Genomic DNA, 21,797 nt, shown 5'->3' with positions numbered 1-21,797 from the left:
TATGAATGTATTTGTGGATGTATTGTGGACCTAACCATGAGGTTTAGCCTCAGATTGGCCCAATTTCCATGTTATAGTGTGTGATTCATTGTTTTTTAGACAAGAAAATGACATGAAGATACTCTCTACGCCTACCATCGCAGGCATAACATTAAATGGTAGGAAGGGGAGGGATTATGAGTGTTGAACACATGATGAAATCTTATTTCTGTAATTCATTTTACATATAGGATGCATTTATTTTAAAAGTTAAAGGGTTCAATAGCACGATTATACTCGGTGTTGTCCCTTATGCAACAAAATAAATACACTAGTAGCGAAATCATGGAACAAATTGGTTGTGCACATCTAGGTTGTTGATTTGATGAAATAAATTATTTTTGCACTTGTGGACATTCACCTTTGCATCGCATTCCATGTACATGGTATCAAGCGAGTATTAACTCCTGGATTACAGGTTGAGAGCATGAGGAGTCCCAAGCTGTAGGTTTAGTACATTCATCTCTTTTGGGATTGATTCAGTGAGGATTATACTTCATCTCATGGAATGATTTTTATAAAGAGGAGACTATGTGTCGTATGTGTTATATGTTTGAATGACACATATTGGGATCAATCCCCAAGGTGTAGGAGAGCCGTAGTGGGGCCAAGATAGTCATGGGTGCTCCTTGTGTATGTGCTATGGGGTGCTAGGCACCATTGGGGCACTCCCTGTGAGGAGTTGGGAAGAGATTCATTGGACTCAAATGCATGTATTAGAGAGTGTATCCTCCATATGATCTTGGCCTTAAGGTTGTGGGGTGTTTTGGTTGAGCATAGAGGCATGGTTAGAGCCTTAGAGCTAGTGTTTGGACCTAGTTTTGGCCCCGACATAGATACATATTCAATGCTACTTTCAGATCTTAGGTATGAGATTGGGAAATAAAATTTCTTTTCAATGTGATGCTCAAAGTCCTTAAAAATAGCAAACACCTCATCTTTATGCTTCAGGATATACACCCATGTATCATCAAGCTGTCCAACAGACATAAGGCTTTTAGTTAGTGCGGGTACATGGTGTATATTATGCATAACAAAAGCGCTACCTGAGGGAAATTGTAGAGTGACATCACCAATGCCAACAATAGCAAGAGACTGATCATCACCTAAGCACATAGAACTAGATACATTTCAATAGGTATGAAACCACTCACAGTAGGGGTTCACATGAAAAGATGCACCCGAATCCAAGAGTCGACACTGTGCATGCATAGAGTGAGCCTCAGTCAGCTGAGAGGCATCACATGAAGAGGTTGTTATATGTAGTCACCATTGTACTCCTCAACCTACATGACATTTATCTCCTTAATCTTTACGTTGGACTTTGCAGGTATAATACTATGATCATTGGATTTCTCCTGAACTTTCTCTTTTCCCTTTTCTTTCTGCTTGTCATTGCACATCTTATGGCACTACGGCTATATGTGTCTTGCTTTCCCACAATAATGGCATGTAAGATTAGACCTACGTCCATGGGACTTGCTGCATCCACGTGACTTAGGCTGGGACTTTTGAGAGTCCTTCCCATGATTATCATTATCTTTCTTGCCACTTCTGCCACCTCTAACGGATAAAGCATGTGAAGTGTGGGAGGCATAATTGTTTTTCCTGTTAATTTTTTCAGTCAAAAGAGCACTCTCTACATCTTTCAATTTCAGCTCATCAAGTTTGTTAGTACAGATCGCAGTGTGAAATACATCCCAAGACTCAGGTAAAGTGCCAAGTAGAAACAAATTATGCAAATTATCCTGAAACTCAATACTCTGTTGAAGCAGATTCTTCATGATAGAATGAAACTGGCTAAAGTGAGTAGACAATGGGGTCCCCTCCATGTGGAGATCCATCAAGCCAATACATCTACGAAGTAGGGCTTTGCATTGCATAAAGTTCCTGAATCTTTTCCCATAGATTCCATGCACTTTGATATTCATCTTCAACAACATTATTATGGACCTCTTCAAAGAGTGATAAAACGATAGTGGACTTGCATAGTGCATCTAAATCAACCTAATCATCATCATCCATGTTCTTGGGTTTAATACCCTTGTTTCTTAATGGCATAATCTGCCATTTCTGCACCAAAACCTACCATATTTGAGACTTCAAGTAGCCATAGTTGGTGCCGTCCATCTTGGCAATGTTAAACAAAGCTATAACTTTGAGATGGCCAGCCATAATGAGTCAAACAGAGACAAACAATGCAGAAAATATTTGCTATAATTAGTAGAAAACTAGCTAAAACCATTGCCAAAACATGTTAAAAATAAAAGAAACTACGAAAATGACAAGTTGTCCACCAAATATGACTAAAAGGTGTCAAACAGAAATGATCGCCCTCAGTAAATGCTCACAATTTGCAATTTACAACTTGTTGTAATAAATCACAATAGTAGGTAAAAGAAGCCAAAAGTGGAGCTATCACTGATACATGACCAACTACAACTGCTAGGAAGCAAACACATCTAATAATGAGTGAAAAAGAGCAATGGGCACCAAGAACTGTCAACCAAGTAGGGTGTCAGACAAGATACATCTCATAGACATAAAAGTCATGCATGTAACAAGTGTCGAGGTAAGAAAAGAGACCAAGCACAGGCACAACTGATAGAGTAGTATAAATAAAGCTCAATACATAGCCATTCAAAATGCATACATAATTGACAACACCATGACAGAGATAGGTGCATGCCCAAGAGTAGGGTTAAATCAGCCCACTAAGCATGGACTGCATACATGAAGCACAAAGAGAGTAGATACATGTCAATGTCCCATGATCTCAAGCTCAACTACAAAGTCAAAGCTCTATATACATCCAAATATGCAAGAATCTCCCACTGGAAGGATAGTTAGATGCAGATGGAGCAAGCACTACTCAAATACATCAAGTACATATCATTAGACATTCGACATCCAAGTAGGACACATTTGGAGCATAAATCCCAAAGTAGCTCAAGCTCGTAAAGCATAAAGCACTAAAGCTTCTAAAGTTGAGTAGCTGGCAACCAAATAGAGTGTCCAAGATCTCCAAAATGCTTAAATGCAATCACAGATGAAGCCCCTAATGTTGGTTAGAGACATAGACATTCCAAGTGGCATCCATTTTTGACATAAGCATCAAAGCATGAAGCCTAGATGTCAAGCATAAACAATAGGCATAAACTGTCACAAAGAATGCCAAATGTAGTCCAATGCCAGTTAGTGTAGACCAAAATAGAGCTTAGTCACTACTCAAAATCATTCTGGAACCGAAACAAAGAATTTTCCAACCTCCATATACATCCATATGGTCAAATGAATCACCCAAGAGAAGCAATCGTATGCAATAGGTAGAGCATACACTGACTAAATAGGCTTCATCACCCCTAGTTATTACATCAATACATTCACTATCAAAATTGAGTAAATCAGTCCTCAAATCAAGCTCAAAGCCACCTCAAATCATGGGTATGTGATATACTAGTGTACTAGTATCAATGGTACACATTAGTAGTGCATATAGAACACCCGAATCATAGCTAGGAGCAATAGGCATATAAAATCCCTGTTAAAAGAGGTTTAGACCTGTTGTATAATATTAGTGAATACACTATCAAACCAAGCTATTTCGGTACCAAGATCGACTCCAAATCCAACCCATAGCACATACACAACATTCCCGTACATGTAGACATCACCCCAGCATAACGGGGTATCATAAGACCAACAAAGATGACCATAGAAGCGTCAAATAGGGTGATGCTCTATTTTATGACAGTCTGTGGACTATTATAATAGTCCCAAAATGAAGCTTAATGCTCAAATTGAATGCCAAGAGTAGAAGGATCAATACCAGCATCAAAACCATGTATAAGTGCTTGTATAGTTGTCCAATGAAGAAGACATGCTGTAGGAGATGAAAAACGTGGGCTGTTGCAAAAACAGCTGTTGCTAAAAAAGGGCATGTTCCATGCAACGTGATGTTGCACCAGTAGAGTGAGGGCTATGAGAGGCTACTCCAACTTGCTCGAGAAGGCTCAAAGAGTGAATGTGATTGATAGGAAGCTCAAACAGAGTGGCTATGGCTGCCAACAAAGAGATGACTATTGTAGATATTTGAATGGAAGCTGAGAGTGTGCTGGACCAAGTTCAAGCTCACAAAGAAGAAGGCTTTGATACTAGTTGAAGGGGGGTGAACTACCTTGAAGTGGAAGCATGAGCAGGAGCAAGAGCTATGGTGGAAGGAGCAAGAGAAAGAGAGAGAGAGACTCCAAATGTGGGAACTCCAACAATCACAATGTGTGACTAGCCTTCACTTTATTCAAATATCACTAAAAGAATAAAGAATGAAGTGACAATGATGGGCGCCCCGCCTACAGTGCGTAGGTGCAGGTATTGTCAGTGTAGTAATACATGGATGGCTAGGCAGAGGCGCCTTTACCCCCAACATATCCAAGAGGACAATATAACTTTTCTAGGATCTTTGTGAAATCTTCTCTCCAAGCATAATCTAACGAGCACATAGTAGGTTGACTTAGTGCATTGATTATTTTATGATATTATCTAAATGATTTTCCATAAATTATTATAAAATTCATATGCATATGTTTATCATTAGTAAAATGAAATAGAGATAGTCACTTTTAGGGAAAAATGATAAAATATTTACTTCCCTTACAACGTCTACCATTTTCTTGTTATTATAATCATGTGTGTCTTTAATTACATAACAATAAATATCACGAAATAAACCTAATTAAAACATTTTCTTAATGAAAGGCATACAATCCTTTTCCAAGTGAAAGAGTATTTTCACTAAATATTTAATTATTATATTACTTAGGTTATTTTTCTAAGCAACAGTTCATATGCATTTTCATGTACAAAAGACTAAGAAGATACGTCCCATAATAATTCTATGATATACTCGTTGGGCTTGGGTCATTGGGCTCGAGTCATCTCCTTGCCCTCATAAAACTCAATAGGCCTTCGAGGACTTGGATAGAAAGTACCAAGTCAGACTATGTTGAGTCTCTTAGCCCAATGAATCCTTCACAATTCATACTCAAGGTTGTCGATGCAGCCAATGTGCATCCAATAGTAGTTGGTAGACATTCGATATCAACCCATATATATTTTGCAATCTAATATGATTATCGCTTACGATTATAATGAGTTGAGAATACACATATTGATTATTCAATTGCTTATTTACAAGTATATGGATTTCTGAGTCTTTGGTTTCAAAGAACCAAAAAGCTTCGATCAAGTTTTCTTCAAGAATTTGGGCTCTTAAAATATCATTTTCAACGTGCTTGACTTTTTGACATCCACTAGGTAAAGTGCAGTACGTAATTTTCAGCTTTCTTCTTAGATTTCTTGCCAATCCACTCCAAGGATGGCCTTGAGGATAATTAGGCCAACATCATGGCTAAATAAAAAATTGCTAGGTCCACAAGTTGTACACGTGAATGCACTCTAATGAACATAGTTTTAGCTTTTTGCATGCGAATGTACCTTATGTAAATATTGAGATCTAGTTTAATTTTTCTTTGCAAAGAGAACATAATTTAAAAAATATTTTTTAAAGAAAACATGCATTTTACGAGATTAAAAATTTTAAGCTCTGAGAAGAATTTAATGCCATTATTTCAGGTGTTAAATAATATTTTTCTATAAGTTTATGATAATTTTCAAAAATTTAAACTAGTTTTTAAATTATTATTATTATTATTATTAAATTATAATTTATTTATTTATTTTAGTTTTATTATATTTTTAATAATTTAAATATTTTTTACTATATTTTTAATTTTTTAAAAGATAAAAATCCTAAGAAAATAAATAAGGATGATTTAATTGATTTTAAGAGAGTTTTTATGATTAAAGTTAATAAAAATATAAAATTTAAATACAAAATAAGAATAATTTTAATATTTAACAAAAAAATTCTAAGAATTTGGGCATTAATTTGACTATTTAACAACAAGCAATAAGATATTACACATCGGTCATAGTGACGATTGAAATTTTGATATCATGGCTATCGAGGGTCCCGCTACGTTGATACGTTGGCGAGGGGCCATTGTGGATGAGGAGGATAAGAAAAAGAAGGCTTGGTGATAAGAGACGGTGCGCGAATGGCCTTTAGCTCCTTTGGGTAGAGTTTTTACACCTCTAACTCATGATTATCATTCTCTCACTCACTCATAAGAATTGACTTGTCATCATTGTGTGCTAGAAATGAGAAGAGAAGACCCTCCTTTATATAGTTTTAGGGTAAGGGTTTCATATTTTTATGAGTTTTAAGGAGCGGACTATTCTTTTTAATTATAAAATGATTTTTTTAAAATATAAGAAAATGAACATTTCAATTATTTTATTTCAAATTTTAACTTATGTTTTTGTCTCTTATGAGTTTAGGGGAGGAGTTTCGTCTTTTCTTAATAAAAATTAAAGGGGAGGCGCCTAGAGGAGGGGGGGAGCACTGCCGGTCCCCCTTTTGTTCCTTAGCTCCTTCCTCCTAGGGTCAATGAACCTCAGTGTTAAAAAAGAACATTTTTTTCTTTCTCTCTCTCTCTCTCTCTCTCACACACGTAAAATTCCTAGTAAATACATCATGCATATAAGATGAATGCTCATACTACTATTAGAAATATGCTTTATTTGCATCCAATAACATTTTTGCCATTAGGTAAGTCAATAAGAGACCATGTACCTTGCTACTCTAAAGCATTCATCTCCTCATCCATGGCATGTACCCATAGAGGGTTCTCCATTGCATCCTTAAGTTTCACAGGCTCTTTTTCTTCCAAGACATTCATCTTATATGCATGATGTATAGCTGCAAATCCATCACATGTCAACCTCTGTATTGGGTATCTCACACATATAGTGATGTGGTAAACTAGCTTTTGCTCCAGCTCTTTGTAGAACTATTTGCTGCTCAAAATTTGTTGTCCCTAGATGTCATTGATTGACCGTTAATATCATCAACATATGGCTAAATATTAGAACCTCCTTGAGCATAGGATTCTTGACTATTTGGCATTGATTTATGGCTTCTAGCTCATAAGAATGGGGCCGATTTACTGTTGTAATATTAGTAGCACTATGTGCATTTTTTACAATTCTAGAGCCACTTACATATGCTTCGAGTCACCTTGACCATGGACTAACTCTCTATTATAGTAACACCACTACATGAAGTACTTGCAACCCCTAATTGTGCATGTCATGCACCTGATTGCCATCCACACTGAATGTATCATGAATAGTCATGACTAGACTGTACCAAGTATTCAACTCATCAAATACTACATTAGGACTAATATGAAGCTCATGAGTGATTGGGTTGTAACACCTATAGCCTTTTGCTTCTCTTGTATATCCAACAAAAATAAATCTCTTTGCCTTAGAATCTAGCTTCTTCATCTTCTCATCATGAATGTTAACATAGAAAATGCATCCAAAAGCTTTAAAATGAGACACATTTGGCTTCTACGATGTGTACACCTCCTCTAAAGTTTTTAAATAACAGTCATTATAGGCATCCTATTCATAATGTAAATTGCACATCGTACTGCTTTTGTCCAAAAGTGCCTAGGTGTGTGTTTTCCATTTATTAATGCTCCAGTAGCCTCAACAATATTCATGTTTTTCCATTTTGCCATAGCATTTTGCTGTGGTGTATAGGCACATGAAACCTGCCTTTTATGCCATGAGGCTTTACATATTGTGCAAACTCCTTAGATATGTACTCTCCACCTCCATTTGAATGGATGGTAAAAATATACTTCCTAGTCTCACACTGAACCATGCTATGAAAGAGTTTGAACTTCTCAAAGACTTTAGACTTTTCCCATAGGAAATACACTCAAGTCTCTCTAGAAAAGTCATCCAAAAAGGAGACATAATATTTCATGCCACTCATGCTTGGATGTGATGCTATCCATACATCACTATGCATCAACTCTAGCACTCTTCATGCTCTCTTTCCTCATTGTTGGGAAATGGCTTATGTGCTTGCTTGGCAAACTGGTAAGCACTACAAATGCATGAAGGGCTTGTAGCCTTAAACAATGGCACACTTGTAACAACTCCAAGCTTTGACAGACCAACTAATCGCTAAAAATTCATGTGGCCTATCCACTTATTCTACATCTTGATGTTTGGGATTTTAGTAGTGAGCATGGCTAAGTTGCTCCTCTTCTCTTTGGACGTACTTGCACTTAGCTTGAACATGTGAGCAACCTTCTTACCACAAGCAAAAATATACATATTGATCTTCGTATCCAAGACTAGACATCCATGCTTGTTAAATCACACTTCTATCTCTCTTTGTCATCTGATTGATTGACACAAGATTCTTTGTGATGCTAGGTAGATATATAACCTCACCAAAGTCTGTTTTGCACCACTATCACTTTGAATAGGCACATTTCTAGTATGTGGAATCTCATGCTTTGTATCATCCCCTATGTAAACATAAGTCATGTGTGCTATTGTCTTCATAGTATCAAACCACTCAACATGCAAAATCATGTGGTTGGATGCACTAGAGTCCACATATCACTCCTTTTCTATCTTATGCATTGCATCAAGAACATGCCACATCACCAATAGATCACCACCATGCAACTGATCTTTTGAAGAATAATTACTTTGGGGATTCTTTTCTAAGCATATATTAGCCTACTTCTTCCTACACTCATATGCGTCGTGTCTTGCAATACCACAATAGTTGCAAGACTCAAGTTTCCTTCCTTGTGCTTGGCCTCCACCAGGACCTTTGTTGCTCCCCCATCCTCTTGCATATCCACCTTTATTAGAATAGTTTTGGGATAGAATTTGTGGCTGATATTTTTGTCCTTGATAACCACCATGGCCTTGGCCTTGGCCTTGACCTCTTGCATAACCACCATGGCCTCTAGTGGCCACTTGTAACCAATGCATGTTCTTCCCCCTTGCTAGTAGAGGTACTACTTGTGCCTATAATGACACCTTCCTTGATCAATCTAGTTTCCTCCTTGATCAATAGGGGAATGAGATCATAAAATTTTGGTATATTCTCTCTCATTGAAATGTTAGTAATAATGAATGATTGATACTTCCTTTATAGACCATGTAGGCATGCTGCAACTACACCATCATCAATAATGACTCCAATATTACCAAGCTAGTCTATAATGCTTTGAATCTTCAAGAAAAAATCTTGAATGTTTCTTGTTTTTTTCTCTCAACATCATGCAATTCCTATTTAAGTTGCAACTTTTGAGCCTTAGTGCTCATCTCAAAGAATTTGGCTATTGCATCCCATACATATTTTGTAGTAGTTTTGTCATGTGTGTGGCCCAATATGCTATCCTCAATGGTAATGGACATGTAATGAATGCCTTGATGGGTCTTTTTCACCCATGCTTTCATTGCTGCATCATCTCTTGTTGGTATAGCCTCTATGCCATCTACTACATCCCCACAAGTCCTTACTAATGAGATAATTCCTTATGCAAAACTTCCATGTAGGATAGTTATTCTTGAAAGCTTCTCACCAATGATCATACTTACATTTGTATTTTCTAAAAACATGATTTCGGACTGGATTTCAACAAATTAACTCTAACAAACCAAGTGAAAGCACTATATGTATGCTTCTATGTCAAATAGTATATGAACAACACAAATATACACTATAGAATGGTAAATACAAATTCTCATTGGTGAGTATCAAACGCATCCATAATATGCATACCCAAACAAGAATGAGCAAGCAATGCTTAGGTTGCAACTAGTACAAGTTGTATAGTATACATACATACATCATCCATGAATGCCACCATAAATAACTTATGCAAATAAACCAAGATCAAGCCTTTAAATCTACAAATATTTTTTGTGGAAGTGACTTTCAACATCAACAATGTTCACCTGGCTAGAGCTTGTTGCTCTTGCTTTCCTAGATCTTGGACATTGCCTATTTCAACATGTTATCATTTCAAAACAATCTCTATAATATGCAATTTTCTCCATCTTGCACTCTGATTTCAATCACGACTTCTTCTACAAAGTTGTAGAGTTTAAAGTCAGCTTTGTGGATCAATTTTTCCTTGTTTTTATATTTCCATCAAAAGTTATGGTAGAAATACTATAGGACTATCTAATACACCCACAACTTTGTTTTTTTTTACCATGACTCCACTATGATGCTTTGAAAGCCTTAAAATCAAGTCCCAAAAAGGAACTCCAAATGCTTATCTTACCTCTCTTAAGCTCCAATGGTGGAGATATGGGTATATGGCCTATTTTGCAGTATCTTTACTTCTTCACTCCATGTATGTGGTATTCCATGTTTCTCCTTCTTTATGAATGCAAGTGCCACTTTATGCCCTCCAATAATTCTTCTTAGCTTTTCTTGTTGCTCACTCTCCAATGGTTGGGCTCTTTATCTTCACATTTGTTCAATCACTTTGAGCATAAATATTGTGTAAATGAGAAAGTCACACACCCACTCAACCCATAATGGGATGCTCTAATACCATTCAAGAATGTAACACATGTATCATGCACTTATATGTACCAAACAAGATATGGTCGAAAGGAACTTCTTGGGCTCTATTCTCTTCTATTATTTTGGTGTGTTCTCACTCTCTATATGAAAATGACTAAGTGTGCCTTATATATAAGCACCACACATACACACTCTACAACTCATTGTGGGTAGCATAGTGCTATGTGTTCCGCTTATTTATCAAATAGCTTGGCATTGTGTGTGCCATATCTTTCAATAAAGATCAACTTAGAGGCTCCTCGTTTGATCAATATTGATTGTAAAGAAGTTGCATGCCATTCTCCATGACATTCCTCTAGACCATCCTCGTTAGATTCACGTATACTTATTCTCAAGGATTATCATCATGCTTTCTAAAAACTCATTGTTTGAGGATTTATAAATAGTTATGTACATGATCTTGAATACCATGAACAAATTATAAGCTTGGTCAACATCTTGAAATATCATAATTACACTTATCAAAAAAGAAAAATACCATTATTATTGTAAGCAAGTACAAGAGTTTATCAAAGTACATTGTTAAGTTCTTTGGTTACAAAAGAAAGTGGACTAGCCCTAATCTCTAGAAATTGATAACACTTCAAGAGATTAGGGTACTTAAGGAGTTCATAGTTCATTTTAGATACTCCATAAGAGCAATGCTATCAAGATGAATAACTTTTGTATACAAATCATACTCCCATTTATTTGCCTTACAAACTTTCCACCTATATATTTCATGTTGTACCTTCGAAGTGCATCATATAAGTAGAGTTCTATTAACTTGAGATCCTCAAAACACTTCAACAACTTGAGATTTTATTTCTTAAATGTATACAAATTTGAATCTAAGTAAAAGTATGGATTAGCCTATTCTCAACTTGGCTCTAGTTATAGCTCTTCGCAAACTTAGAGAAGTCCAAAACGTTTATTTTCTAGGATAACCATCATATTTTCTTGAAATCCCAATACATTCAATTGGTAAAAATGGCACATATTATTTCAAAAATCATTTAGAGAAAGTGTGTTTCATCACTAACTTATAAAAGTAACTCAATCATTAACATAGGCTCAATACTCAAATACTTCAAAATAAACAACTAGCATTTTTTTAATGTAAAGATATTTATTGAAAGGTAGGGCTCGAGTGGAAGCACACAATCGATAGTAAGAGCAAAGAAAGAGCTATGGTAGATGGAGCAAGAGAGAGATATATCATATGTGGGAACTCCAAAAGTCATAATGTGTGACCAGCCTTCCCTTATTCAATAGTCACTAAAAAAATAAAGAATAAAGTGATAATGATGGATGCTCACCACCTATAGTGTACATGTGTGCAGGTACACCGTGCAGTGAATAAATGTGGGAGGCTAGGCACATGCACCTTTACCCCCAATAACCTTCCACTTAAAGGTAAATGTGCCTTAGCAAGGAGTGAAAGAAAAAGAGAAAAAGTACAACATGTACATAGAGTATAATGGGATGAGGAAAGACATCATCTCATCCTATGCCCATCAACCTCCTAAGGAAGGCATATTATTCCACTGGGACATTTATAGGATTTGTATATGTAGGTACCTTGACAAGCTTAATGGACTTATCTTCTACCACCTCCTTGATGAAGTGATAGTTGAGAGGTGGAGTTTAGGAGCGGTTTTGAGTTGATCCGAAAGCGGTTCGGGCCAATTTTGAAGTGGAAACATGGTTGGGATGTGTCAAAGAGCCAATTTTCATGAAAAATCAAATAATGGCGGATGGCTGAGCTAGAGTTTTCCTAGATGCATTTCGACGTCAAAATCTAACCCCCCATTTAATCCCTGTAAGGTTTGGCATCATAAAGTAGCTACTGGATCTAGGAGCTAGAAAGTGCACAAAGAATGCCAGGTTTATAGATTTCGATGTCACGAAGCTGCCTATCCAGACGGATCTTGAATCCGAGTCTGTTTGCCCCCTCAAAACCGAAATATCCACTTGCGGACAATGTGAACACAAAAGACTGAACCGGTTATTTTAATGTTTTAGACCTTAGGCTTAATAAGAAGCCTCAAATTAATGCAAAATATTGTCGAATAGAGAGGGAAGCGTGAACGCCCTCTTAAAATCAGATCAATGCCTCTCCGATATACACCCATTTGGAGAGAAAGAGAGATTCTCGATCAGGACAGAGAGAGGAATGAGATGGTTGTAAGCTTGCCATTTTAATGGAGGATTTACAAATCTAATTTTCTAGTCTTTCTCTCTCCTCTCTCCTCTCTCCTCTCTCCTCTCTCCTCTCTCCTCTCTCCTCTCTCCTCTCTCCTCTCTCCTCTCTCCTCTCTCCTCTCTCCTCTTAACGGTTGTTCACATGCTTTAATGAAAGAGAGAAGGGGGTGGGGGGTGATGACGATTTTGAAACAAACGATACTGATGAAGCAGTAGAGGACATAGATCAGGGTTGGAGAGCGCGTCAACACAGCAAGAGGGAAGTGACAATGGCCTCTCAATCTCGGGATATGTGCCTTGAACACGCGGGTTTTTATGAGTAAGTGCTATTTTTCTTCGTTTGATGAAATATAATTGAAGGAAATGATTGATGATGATTGATCCTAGTTGCATAAGCTGAGTTATCTGTGAAATGAAAGAAAAAACAAAAAAAATTGATGATATAGTAATTCTTTCTCAAAACATGTAAAACCCACAAAGTGCGATTTTTGAAGAAATCATGAAAATTGGGGGTTTTAGTGAGTGTTTTGAGTTCCCATGGAATGAAAATGAATATAAAAATGGGGTTGAGTGCCTTTGATCAGTGAGAGCTCATAATTTTTAGTTTTCACATTTTTTAAAAGAAATAAATAGAGAAAAATAAAAAAAATTAGGTTTTTTGATAAAAATAATTAGGAAGAAATATGATTAATGTTTGTGGATGTTTTGCAAGGTTGAGGCATGGGGATTAAGCCTCGGCTCATCCTTGTTTGTATGTTTCAGTGCGTTTTTATCACTTTCCATATGAAAAAATGACATAAAAGTGAATGCTATACCTATGCAACGTGGCAAAACCAAAACGGTTAGGGGGAGAGAGTACTTGTGATTGTGTTTAGTTGCTAAAAATACATTAAATTATAATTCATTTGGTTTATGCATAGCATATAGGTCGATAAAAATTTAAGTTTAAGGAGACTAGTAGCACGATGAAACTCGGTGCTAGCCTCTAGCAATGTTGTAGTAACGAGTAGATTGAAAATCAATAAAAATTTGTCTTTCCACACCACGTGGTTGATTTTTAATCATAAAATGCTTTCGTACAATGGTCATACAATTCCGCATTTTTCATACCACATGGTACAAAACCTGGATGCATAGCACTTGATTGCTAAATAAATGACCAACGTGGAGTATGTGAGGATTCCTAGGCTATAAGATAGACGAGCGGTTCCTTAGGGAAAGTTTAGTGAGGAAATATCAACTCCTAGATCGTTTGATATATAAAAGAGTGGAGCTTGTACGTTTGTTCTTTATGTTGGAGCAGTGCATTAAGGGGCCAATCCTCGAGATGTAGGAGAGCTGTAGTGGTGCCACGGCACTCAACCGAGAGGTTGCCTCCTACCTATGTGATACGTGGTATATTATGCCAATGTGTATGGGATCTCCCTTTGAGGAGTAGGCAAAGGCAAATGCTGGATTGTGTCCTAGTACAAATGCAAGATCATTAGTAAGAGTTTAGTGTAGTGTGTGCCTTAGATGCTCTTGGCCGCCACGAGGTCGTGTGGGATGTCTTGTGTGTCTTAGAGGTTCGATTAGTGCTAGAGAGCCAGCGTTTGGCCCATTTTGGGTCCCGATAGGTGGTGCATTTTCCAAGAGCTTCGCTTCCTATAAGTGGTGGTCTCCAAATTTAGGTTACGAAGGGACCTATGTTTATTGTGTCCATTAGGAGTGTGCTAAGCTGCCCATAAAATGGGGTTCGTTCAAGGGTGGAAAACCTTGGCTTTCCCTATACAAAACTTAATGATGGACTTAGTTAGTTATGTAGAGCATAAGTACTGTACAGAAGATAATTTAGGTGATGAGAAGAGTAACCAATTAGTGGTTACCCCATCCTCTAATGTGATGGCATGGGTCGATGTTCACCTTGGTGTAGTCTCTACCCACAAGATAAATCATGTATAACCATCCATCAACCTAGAGGGCATGGAACAAGTATGTTGGAAGCTATGGCATTCATGGCATCAACAAGTGATTATGCTAAAGCCATAGTGCCATGGGAAAAACTCGACATATAGTGGAGTGCTATTATGGATGAAACATCCCATGTGGTGGGGCATCGTGCCAAAATTTTAGGTATCACAAGGATGTTAGAAGCCCTAGATGTAAAGGGAAAACTGTTGCTTAAAAGGCATGGTCCCCAGGTCCTAAGTGCTAAGGATAAGTTTGCTTTTGATGAAGGGTAGAAGCTCCTAGATAAAGCCATCAGGGAATTGCATAGGAAGGGGCAAGATATGGAAGATCCTCTAAGAAAGGATCGAAATGACATTCTAAGAGCTATAGGCCTCCCTAGACCACTTTATGAGTTGCCAGAAAGGGACATTAAAAATAGTATTAACCTTCCTACACCAGTAGAGGTGGAAATGGAAGAGGTCAGAGACCCTAAAAGGCTGGAACTAGGTTATGACAAATATGAAGATTTTAGTGACCCAGTGCTGATCCCAAGAAAGAGGACTAAATTCCCTCCTCCTTACAGGGATCTCCGAGTGTTTCATGGGTTGGTAAATGAGGACTCAATGTTGCACTTAAAGGAATACATCCTAACGTGCCTTGCAAGTGGGTTTGATGACACACATTGGATGCTTGTGTTTTTTAGCACCCTGAAGGAAGAAGCTAGGAAATAGTATTGGAGCCTTCGAAGAGGGTCGATTAAATCCTTTAATGAGCTATGTGATAAATTTTTAGATGAAAATGAAAAGAAGGTGCCTATGACCCACGTTTTAGGATAACTTATGCAGGTTAGACAATAGTCCTATCCTTCTGCTAAAGAATACACTAAAGACTTTGATGATATTCTTAGGCTTTGGCCAAGAAGGACTATTGCGTTGCCAGGTGATAATCTATGTGAGCTCTTTATGAGCGGCTTAGAGATTAATACGCAAATCCAAGTGAGGATGCGAGATCCTAAGTCATTAAATGAGGCCAAGACGCATGCCATTGACCATGAGAAATATATCCAAAGATGTTGGGAAAAATTTTGGAGTTTCCCCCACTCGTTGCAAGTGCATCTAAATATCTAGCCAATTTTGCAAAGAGAAAATCCTTTCACTAATACCAAGACAACCTTAGCGGGAGATCTTGGTGGTCAAAATCTCTAAGTAGAAAGTGGCAATCTTGTGAGCAGTGATAAGATGCCTCTTAGGGATAAAACGATTCCACACCTAGCAAGTCCTGTCAAGGCTTGCAACACTTCCATGAGAGATAGATGCGACGGTGGAATTAATTTTTTGAAGAAATAAATAGAGAAAAATGGAAAAAATTAGGTTTTTTGAGATAAATAATTAGGGAAAATATGATTAATATTTGTGGATGATTTGCAAGGTTGAGGCATGGGGATTAGCCTTAGCTCATCCTTGTTTGTATGTTTTAGTGCATTTTTATCAGTTTCCATATGAAAAAATGACATAAAAGTGAACACTACACCTATGCAATGTGTCAAAACCTAAATGATTAGGGGGAGAGAGTACTTGTGAGTGTGTTTAGTTGCTAAAACATTAAATTCTAATTCATTTGGTTTATGCATAGCATATAGGTCGATAAAAATTTAAGTTTAAGGAGACTAGTAGCACGAGGAAACTTGGTACTAGCCTCTAGCAACATTGTAGTAACAAGTAGATCGGAAATCATTAAAAAATCATCTTTACACATCACGTGGCTGATTTTTAATCCTAAAATACTTTTGCACAATGGTCATACACTTCTGCATTTTGCATGCCACATGGCACAAAACCAAGATGCATAGCACTTGATTGCTAAATAAATGACCAATGTGGAGTGTGCGAGGATTCCTAGACTGTAGGATAGACGAGCAGTTCCTTGGGGTAAGTTTAGTGAGGAAATACCAACTCCCAGATTGTTTGATATACAAAAGAGTGGAGCTTGTATGTTTGTTCTTTATGTTGGAGCAGTACATTAAGGGGCCAATCCTCGAGATGTAGGAGAGCTGCAGTCAAGAGGTTGCCTCCTATGTATGTGATACGTGGTATGTTATACCAATGTGTACGAGATCTCCCTCTGAGAAGTAGGCAAAGGAAAACATTGGATTGTGTCCTAGTACAAATGCAAGTTGGTTAGTAATAGCTTAGTGTAGTGTGTGCCTTAGACACTCCTGGTCGCCGCGAGGCCGTGTGAGGTGTCTTGTGTGTCTTAGAGGTCCGCTTAGTCCTAGAGACCCAATGTCAGGCCTGTTTTAGGTCCCGACACAATAGTGCACCTCAATGTGCTTTGTCTTCACATGGAAGACCACACTCATAGAATCTGAATGTAGTGTAGGAGCCATAGGCATACCAAGAATTGCAACTGGACATTCTAATCAGAGGGTCTCATTATATGCCTTAGTGGCTACAATATACTCAGCCTCAGTATTAGACAAGATTGTGCATTTGTGTATCCTGGACATCTAAGAGATAGTACCTCTAGCATAGGTAAAGATATACCATGAGTACCAAGAGGTGGACCTCCTATTGTCTATATGGCCTACATAATTTGAGTCAATGCAACACAGACTCTTGTATCCTAGCTACCATACCAAATGCATATATTTGTTATACCTTTCAGCTATCTCATGACACCCTTCATGGCATTCCAATGTTTCTTGCCATGTGTAGCCATATAGTATGCCACAACTCCCACTACAAATGCTATGTTAGGACGAGTGGCCATCATGGCATACATTAAATTTTCCATTGTGGATGTATATGGAACCTTAGCCATCTTGGCCCTCTCATTATCTAACTACAAACAATTCGTTAGACTAACATTTACATGAGAAGGTAAAGGAAAACCAATGGACTTATCATCGTGCATATGGAATCACTCAAGTACTTTGTGTATACACTTCTTCTAGGAAAGTAGAGAAGTCCCTTAGACTAGTTTGCATGTAATGTGCATGCCAAGAATGTGTGAGACTTGTCTCACATCCTTCATCATAAAGATCTTCTTGAGCTGAGTCCTCAAAGCATCCAAGTCAGCATGATAACTTTGAGCTATAAGCATATTAATAATATATAGCACCAAGATAATAAGATACCATCATGGACCTTCTTCATGCATAAACATGGATCCATATCACAACAAGAATACCCTTGTGAATGCATAAAAGCATCATATTTATGATACTACTCCCTAGGTGCTTGGTTAAGACCACAAATACTCTTCTTCAATTTGCACACTAGGTGTTCCTTGCCTTTCTCTGCAAAGCCTTACATTGATGTATATAAATCTCATAATGCAAGTTCCAATGTAAGAAAGTTGTCTTGACATCCATATGCTAAAGCTCCAAATCCAATTGAGAGACTAAGGCCAAGAATAAGTGTAAGGTAGTCATCTTGACTACAGGAGAAAAGATTAATATGTTGGCTTAGAGTGACTAGGGATACTCTTCAGCTTGTACAGCCAGTTGCATAGCAATTCCATTAGGCAAGAAAACTATGTCCCATGTACAGTTCTTCTACAATGAGTCAAACTCAAATTGCATAGCTCTTTCCCAAGAATGAGAATCATCTTTGTGAATAGCCTAGTCATAAGTAAGTGGCTTAGTAAAGTCTCTCACCATGATATAATTCATAGATGGCTCATAGCAATCAAGAAGATATGAAGCTCTAGTAAGGCATCTCAGAGCTAGTTATGGGGCTTGTATGGCATGTCCTCTCTATCTAAAAGCATGATTCTATACAACAAGCAGAACTTGGGCCACTACATCATCGATTGCACGCTGTCTAGTTAGCTATACTGTAGTAGGAGGCCCCTCTTGAAAGACCACACTACATAATTTAACTACGTGCTTAAGTTGCCTATGCATCTTCTCCTCATGGAAAATCACATCATGGCCATGGATAATCTTCTAAGTTAGTGAATCCCAAAGGTGATAGGCCATCTCACATGTATCTCTATATCTAAGAAATATGCATTTGACAGACTTCAGATCCAACTTATTGTGATTGTCTTTGGAAATACGATAGAAAGTCTCACATCCAAAGATCCTCAAATGGGCATATGATGGTAGACCATACCTCCTCTACAAGCTAACAAACAAGAGTAGTGTATGTGGATCTATTAATGAGACACATGAAAGTAGTGATTAGACATCTTAGCCGCCTAAAAATACTATGATAAGTCTATCTGACTAAGCATAATATAGACTCTTTCTTGAATAGTCATGTTCATGCACTTTGTAATAATATTCTAGGGTGGGATGTATGGGGGGTTCAAATGATGCTTAATACCTTGTTTATCACAAAACATCTCAAATGCTTAGAGACATATTCACCCCCATTATCATACCTTGGGCATTTTAGCCTATACCTAGACTGGTTCTGAACAAGAGCAACAAAGCATCAAAATGTAGCTAGAACATTTGATTTTTTCTTATTGGGATAAGCTTAGACCTTACACAAATAATCATCTATAAATATCAAAAAGTATTTTGTACCTCCCAATGATTGATAGGTCATGTGACTACATTTATTAGAATGCATAAGAGCTAGAGGTTCACCCATGCATGTACAACCAAACTTTTTATGAGCCCTACATGTCTACTTGTCATAAAGACAACGATCACATGAATTGAAATGTGAGTAAGTAAGATGCGAAATATACTGAAAACATTTAAGTACTTTTATTCCTTTCAAAATCATGTGCCCAAGGCTAATACATGGTCAACAGACCTAAATACAAACAAAGGATAAAGGCTACTAGCCTTGACACCTCAAGCAAAAGCAAGGTGACCATGGATAATCTTCCATGTAGAATCACCAAAAGAGACATGATATCCTATATCATCCAACTATCTAGTAGAGGGTAGACAAAGTCGATACATGGCATAGATTATGAAAAAAAAAAGATATGCTTGAAGCAAACTACAATCTAATATCCCCAATACCAATTATATCCAATGTAGTGTCATTTTCCAATCTCATAGAGCATGTAATATTGTGATCGGTAAGTAGATGAAGCATCGGCCAATTGAGTATCATCAAGAGATGAAGCAACTAAGATATAGTCATTATCAAACTCTGGCTACAATGCATTTATCTCTTCAATCTTCATGCTAGATTTATTTAGGACAATGCTACGATCATCTTATCTTAATGCTTTCCCCTTGCTTTCTCATTGCATCTATCATTGCACATTTTATGGCATTGCTTTCTAATATGACCCTATTTCCCATAATAATGACGTATCAAAGAGGACCTATGCATGTGGGACTTACTGTGAGATAGACTACGAGGTTGAGACTTTCCCTTGTTGGGTTGAGAGTCTCTACCATAGTTATAATTGCCATTACCATAAATTTTGGCTCTAACAGTCAATGCATGAGAAGTGTAGGTTGTATCAATATTCTTCATTTTTATCTCTTTTGTCAATAGAGCACTCTCTATATTATTACATTTAAAACCACCCTCAGGGGGATGAGCACTCATAGTAGTAAGAAAGGTATCCCATGACTCTCGTAGTGAAACAAGTAAGAACAAAGAGTTGATATTATCTCCAAACTGAATGCCCTATGATATAATATGACTAAAAATTGAATGAAACACATTCAAACGAGTGGAGATAGCCATACCCTCCAAGCAAAGGTCCACAAGTTTCTTCAACTAGTACAAGAGAGATGCATGACTTTGTTTGTCATAAAGATAACAAATCCTTTTCTATAATGCATAAGCACCACCCTAAGTGTCAATGACATTAAAACATACTTTCTTTGATAATGATACAATGATACTAGATTTGCATAGCCCATTATGAGACTATAGTTGTCCCCACAAATTGCAATCAATAGTGTTAAAAATAAACTGTTTGCTCTCCAAAAGAATGCTAAAAACTGTAATTAGTACAACAATGTGAAATAAAAATGACAATATACATCAATCCAACTATGGAAAAATAGCCAAGAAAGCAAACTTTCACAAGTAGGGATATTTGGGTAGCAACTAGGACTCAAAGAATACAACTAGTAGTGGCTAAGAAAAAGCACAAGTACCAAAGGTTATCATGAACTCAAAGTGTTAGTGAAGCAATTGTAGAGATCCATCAAATGCAAAAATGAATGAGAAAAGAGAAATGGTACTCAATACACAACCAATATGCATATATACATCACACGGACAAACTACCATGATAGAGATAAGTGCTAGTGTCCAAAGCATATAAAATCAAAGTAACCTACAAGCGGAGGTAAATGTATTCAATTGTATACAAGAGAGCATATACATGAAGCAAGAGCCCCATTGTCTCAAGAACCAAGCTCTACCAAGTAAGCATAAGCATCTCCCACTACAAGTGAGTCTGAAATACAAAGTGAGCAAGCAAAGCTCAAGACATATATATCAAAGGATCTGGGAAGCCTAAGAGCATCAGAAATACATCTAGGAGCATAAGTGTCTAGTGAAAGCTTCAATACTTGTAAGCTCAAAGAAACGGACCAAAGTCCAAGTGACTAAGCACATAAGCTCAAAGAAATTGACCAATGCCCAAGCACATCAAATGTAGCTCAAATCTAAGTACATGTCATAACCATATTCAGGCTCATATATCAATGTTAGATATCATTGTAGACATGTAGCATATCCAAAATACCATGTAGCCATAACAAGCATTCAAAGCATGAAGCTCACTCTTATATGCTTGTTGTCCAAACTATTATTATAGTAATAAACACTTCAATGATATATCTAATCAAGCTCTAATCAACCCAAACACCTTTTCCTAGCATCAATGCATTGTTTGGGCATTACAAACATTCCCATAAGAATCAGTAGAGCATAAATAAATCAAATGCTTATTGTCCAAACTAGAACAATTCTACCTTATATAAAATAGAGAACTAAAAATTGCACAGAATGAAGTTTATGATAGCTCAGATCTATAGCTCTCATTGTGCTCTTTGTTTCTAGCTATAGAATAGCTAAATTTGATATTGTATGCAAAAGTTATGGCCAAAATATGAAAGCATTATCAATGTGCCATAAATATCTAGACTTCTACAACATGCTCT

This window comes from Lygodium microphyllum, chromosome 5 (assembly GCF_053477565.2).
Source record: "Lygodium microphyllum isolate KBCC chromosome 5, Lygodium_microphyllum_v1.1.10, whole genome shotgun sequence".
Classification (NCBI taxonomy): Eukaryota; Viridiplantae; Streptophyta; class Polypodiopsida; order Schizaeales; family Lygodiaceae; genus Lygodium; species Lygodium microphyllum.
Note: the sequence above shows the minus strand (reverse complement) of the source record.